We start from the raw sequence: 6,548 nt of genomic DNA, 5'->3' as shown, positions 1-6,548 counted from the left end.
AAATAGGGCATTTTAAATAATTGCACAAAATATTAAAGAAATTATGTATTCTCGATCCTAAAGGAATAATATAATGGTGCAAACGATCATATAGGTGTACATAATAAGAATAGAGTATATTAAGTATTTGAATAAAATATTTAAGAAAGCATGTACTCTTGACTTTAAAGGAGTAATAATAACATAATGATATGCACATAATAGAATAGGGTATATTAAATATTTGAATAAAATATTTAAGAAAGCAAGTACTCTAAAGGAGTAATAATGACATAATGATATAACAGGTCACATAGATGCACATAATAGAATAAGGTATATTAAATATTTGAATAAAATATTTAAGAAAGCATGTACTCTTGACTTTAAAAGAGTAATAATAACATAATGATATGCAGATAATAGAATATGGTATATTAAATATTTGAATAAAATATTATAAATAATAATATAATAATGTAAGAGATCATACATATGCATATAATAGAATATGGTATGTTGAACAAGACAGTATAAGAAGGCATGTACTCTCGGCCCTAAGGGAATATTAATATAATAATATAGGAGATTGAATAAGCATTATAAGAAGGCATGTACTCTCGACCTAAGGGAATATTAACAATATAATCATATGAAAGAGCACAAAATGAGTATAGTGAATAATTGAATGAACATCACAAGGAGACATATACTAATGATTCAAGAAGACATGAATGACATGGTAGACAGACATGATCAACATGAATAAAAGATGAGTGAAAGATAATTAATGCCATGATAACATTCGTGAATGGAAGAAAATAAAAATGGAACATAACACATGCCAAGCATTTTAAAAATATAATTCCCTACTCTTTTTCCTAACGCTTCTTTGAGCTTGCCTTTTGTGTTTGCCGGCAGAATATTATTTCTTTGTAGAGAGAGAAAGGAGAGGATTAGTGTTTGAGAGGAGTGATTTTTCTACCTATGGGTGCTCCCCTATTTATATACATTTGGGGATAGGGTGGTTGGGATATTTTAAATTTCAAACGGAGGGTGGTTACTAGGTTCCTATCCAAAATTTCAAAATTCTAAGCTTATCTCCTAACTGATTTTCAAATTTCGAATTTGAAATTTTGGTTTCTAGAAGGGGTGGTTGTTACAGGTGCTGTTTCATTGTCGCCGTCAGTTTCCTGAGGTGAAGACTCCGGAGTTGTTGGCGAAACTTGTGGATGTGGCATGGATCCTCGTCAGCAGTGTCAGTGATTGCACCCGAGCCAGATTTAGTGGCTTCACCATCGTTTGCCGTCAATCTGAATCGAAATTGTGATGCATTAGTTGGCGAGGCTGGACCGTTGGGAGACGGTGCTTTTGCGGTGCCCAGTTCTCCTCCGTGTGTTCCGGTATTCGGAGAGGTTGGAGCACCCGATGGGGTTCAGGATGATGATGATGATGATGATGATGATGATGATGATGATGATGATGATGATGATGATGATGATGATGATGATGATGTGGAGCCCGCAACGATTGTTGCGGATGATAGCGAGGAGAAGACACCACGGACGACTCCACCTGTGGGTGGGGGAGCATCTAGTTCAGGGACTAATTAGTACCCCCCCCACTTCTCTGCTCTAGACTTGGATGCCATGGCACCTCAGGAAGATCCATTTGTACCTATTGGCTTCGGGGCAAGAGACTTGCAAAATGCAGGAGGTGTAGCTGAATTTTAGGTCGGCCAGCAGTTTCAGGATAAAGAGGAAGCCGTGCTTAGCGTGAAGACCTATAGCATTCGCTGCGGGGTTGAGTACAAGGTGTTGGAGTTGGATCACCGCAAGTACTATGGCAAGTGCAAGGAGTTCGGGAGCGGGTGCGTATGGCTAATCCGGGTCAGCCTCTGCCAGCGCAAGGGGATTTGGGAGGTAATACCCCGAGCAGCTTCTCAAACCACACCCACGGTGGTCGGCCACCCTCTATAAATCGTGGAAAGTCTGTCAGGCATCTGCTAACATACTGACCGTCGATCGGGAGACCAAGGTGCAAGGTTGTCAAACTCGCGAGTCTAAGTAAACTCGTGGAGCTGACCTAGACTCGACTCGCGAGTTAACTCGTAGACTCGTACGAGTTCACCTGTTATGAAGTTTATATATATATATATATGGGTCGCTCTACTGTACAGATGCAAGTTGGTACAGATATGCAGATATTCTTTTTAGTTCACTATTAGATCGACAGATAGAAATTGGTGTCAGGGCTTGTCTGGGTGATGGTGGCTGTGGCTGAGTCAAGCCTATCCATTGCTAGTGTTAGTTGGTGGATTTCTGGATTGGGTTGTGGCAGCATTGGATTGGATGTTCTAAATAATGAATTGGACCTCAAATGTTTGGATTTTGTTAATAGAAAAAAAAAAAGAGAAAGCAGCCCATGTTAGCAATCAGCAGTAATAATGGAGCCTCAAATGGAAATTTATGCTGCCTTCATGTCAATTTATTTTTTTAATACTTTCTAATTCTTTTCATATTTATCTGATTTAGAACCATTTATTTTTATTTCGAGAAATCGAAATGATTTAAAAAGTTCATTTTAAAATAGCAAAATTTATATCACATTTAATTTAAATTGTAAAAAATTTTAAAGATTGAAACACAAGAATAGAAAAATTAATATAAAGTTTATATATAACTTTGCAATGATCTATATTTTTAGATCTACTACATTAAGATATTAAGTTCATAGACATAATCCTAATATTTGTATGAGATTAATGAGATAGCATAGAAACTTAATTGTGTTAATTTTTTTAAAATAGTTTTATTAGTCTTTTATTGAATAAATGACCATTTATATCAATAAAAAATGAAAATACTAACATATATCCACACTAGATCGAAACTAAACTTGTATCTATGCAAGGTGTTTTTCGTGTGATAAAAGTAGGGGGTGGCAAAACGGGTCGAGCTCGTCGGGCCGATCCACTTAACCCGCTAAAAAGGGCGGGTCGAGCTAATATTTTGGAGCCCGCAAAATTAAAAAAATCCGCCAAATCCGCACTGCCAAAGTGGCGGATTTTTGCGGGACGGGACGGGCCGGTCCGTGAGGCCGAAGACTTTTTATTTTTATTTTTTTTAATTAAATAATAGAGTGATTACTATTATGAAATTAATAATTATAGAATTTTTAAACAATTTTTTTTATTTTTTGTTTTTATTGTTCTTTTAGTTATTAACTTTATTTATTTTATTTTACAATTTCGTATATATGCTCAAATTATGTGACTTATTTTTTAAAATAAAGATGATTCTATTGGCAAATATTATTTTAAACAATTTTATTAAAGTTAAAATTTAAAAAAATAGTAAAAAAATTATATTATAATTTAACTATTTTTTATTTGTATTTAATTTTTTAATTATTATTTTTTAGTTAATTTTAATGAATTTTATTTTAAAAAAAAAAAGTCAAGCGGCTAGCCCGCCAATCCGCCATAAAGAGAGGCAGGCTAGCATTTTGAACCCATGTTAGTTGGCAGGGCGGACCGGTCCGTCCCGTTTATAGGGCGGGCCGGCCCGCTTTGCCACCCCTAACAAAAGTACCCTACGTGGCACTCCAACCCTCCAAAGACAAGGTACTTTTGTCACACGGAAGGCATCGATGACAAGTTTAGTTTCGATCTAGTGTGGATACATATGTCAACGTTTTCATCTTTTATGTGTACAAATGGTCATTTATTCGTCTTTTATTTATGTTCTTTCAAAAATATAACTTTATTATCTTATTACTATTTGTTTCTTAACATTATTACTATCTTATTCTTATTATTATTATTATTATTATTATTTGATAAAAATAAAATATAGATAAAGAACCAGTTTACCAATCAATTTTTTTTATACATTTTACTTCAGTAAAAGTATATTTATTCAGCATAAAAATAATTGTCATAAGATCTTTTATTTTTTGAAAATGCTTATTTTGTATTGAATAAATAATATGAAATATATATATATTTTTCAAATATAGAAAAATAAATAAATAAAATAAAAATATTATTTGAATATTCTAAAGAATAAAAAAACAAAAAATTAATCATCTTAAAAAAGAAAGACATAAAAAATGTTAAATAGTAATAGTTTCCATTATGTTGTTAAACTTAAACTACTACTCTACTTCCCTTATTTTGTTTCATGCATTATATATACTTTGCTCCTAGGTTCAAATTTTTTATATTCGTCACGGATAGTATATGATCCAATAATATGACATAATATAAAATATAATATTTTTTAAAAAATAATAAAATTATAGATAATTAAAGACATTTAATATAAAATTAAAAACATAATTTTTTTAAAAATTAGTCAAATAAAAATATCTAAAACTTTTTTTTAACCATTAAAATTTAACTTATCTAATCAATTAAATTGCGTATTAGTTTACTAGAATAAATCAAACAAGAGCCGAAGTATATATGTGATCCTATTCCCCAACAAACCAATAAAACATTCCAATTTCCAACATTAACTAAATGTCTAAATATAATACTGATACTAATACGGTGTCCGAAAAGAAAGCTATATTAAACTAACATATAATTATATAAGCAATAGGGAAGGGAAATAATAATAATAATAATAATAATAATAATAATAATAATAATAATAATATAATAATAATAATAATAATAATTATCCTAATTATACTCTAATAATTATATTCAATTAATTAATATACATAATATTAAATTATATGATATTTAAATATCTAATCAAATCAATTAATTGATATAATTAATCTATTATAATAAATTATATTTAATGTGTTAAAAGAAATAAATCAAAAAATACTTTTAGAAGCATGTCACGTCAACTTTATCATTAAGTGCAAAAATCTAATTTTTATATAATAGAATAGATAGATTTGTCATTCGGTAACTTCATTAACAATTTTTATTTAAATACTGACCAAACATGTTTATGAAAATTTATCAATTTAGTTATTAAGTTATACTGAAAATATAGTTTATGTAATTGAAAAAATAACTAAATTAATAGATTTTGATAAATATATCTAGTTAAAATCTAATTATTTATGTCAAGTATTATGTATGTTGTTAATTAATATTTTTATTATCAATTGTTGACGAAAATTGTTAATGAAATTACTGAAGGGCAAATATGATTAATTTGTAATATTTAAAGGATCAATTTGATGGAAAAAAAATTTTAGGGATGAATTTAAAGAATGTCCCGCCTTTCAGGGACTAATTTGACTATTAACTCAATTAAACTTAGGTTTAATTACTCTGTTGGTCCTATAATTTTGCGAAATTTTCAATTAGGTCCCTATTCCTTTTTTATTGTAATTGGGTCTCTGCACTAATTTTTTTTTCAATTGAGTCTCTACAGAATTTAAAGAATGTCTCGTCTTTCAGGGACTAATTTGACTATTAACTCAATTAAACTTAGGTTTAATTACTCTGTTGGTCCCTATAATTTTGCAAAATTTTCAATTTGGTCCCTATACTTTTTTTTCTTTTAATTGGGTCTCTGCACTAATTTTTTTTTCAATTGAGTCTCTACACCATTTTTTCCCTTTTATTTGAGTTCCTGTACCAATTTTTTTTAGATGGGTCTCTATACAATTAAAGAAATTACTACTAAGAGGGATCTAATTGAAAAAAATTGGTACAAAAATCCAATTAAAAAGAAAAAAAAAGTATATGGACTTAATTGAAAATTTTATAAAACTATAGAAACCAACAGAATAATTAAACCTTAAATTTAATCATTCATGTAAATTATATCTATTTAAATTTCAAATTAAAAATTTTATAATTCAAAATTTTAAGTTAAGTGAAGAAAATTAAATTAACTGAGCGAATTAAATGGATTGATCTGTTTAAGTCCGCTTCATTTATAGGCCATAATTTTTTAACTCGAAGCATAATTTTTCTAGAATTGAAGAGAGTTAAACTCATTTAGAATTTCTTTATATGTAAATGCATATTAATATTAGTTTTTTACACAAGTCTCTTAAAACAATTGTATTGCTGTTATGTTTATTTTATTTTGTTGATTCAAACAACCTAATAAATCTTTTTTCAATATTTTATATTAATTTAAATGTTACAATGTAATATACACTTTATATTTTGACTCTACAATAAATTTAAAATTTATATTATTATGATAAAAAATTATAATATAACATAATTTTTATTACATAAGTACTTATTCAATAAAATATCATAATAAATTAGAATTTATATTTATACAAAATATAATTTTTACATTCATAAATATAAATACATATGGCAAAAAAAAAAAAAAAAAAGTGATATGCATAGCATCAGTTAATATGATCCAAAAATAAGTGATGTCCAACAGCATTTTGATTTAAGTGATGAAACCCACACAATATTTTAATAACAAAATAATAGCCCAACAATGATAAGCCCATCCATGATATTTCTTTCCACCAGCTTAGCTTCAATATGGAACTATATAAACGAGCCCTGCAAACACTGCAAGCTGCTCAGAAAGATGATCAAGTTGTCCCCCAATTATTAG

Source organism: Arachis hypogaea, chromosome 15 (genome assembly GCF_003086295.3).
Source record: "Arachis hypogaea cultivar Tifrunner chromosome 15, arahy.Tifrunner.gnm2.J5K5, whole genome shotgun sequence".
NCBI classification, from domain to species: Eukaryota; Viridiplantae; Streptophyta; class Magnoliopsida; order Fabales; family Fabaceae; genus Arachis; species Arachis hypogaea.
Note: the sequence above shows the minus strand (reverse complement) of the source record.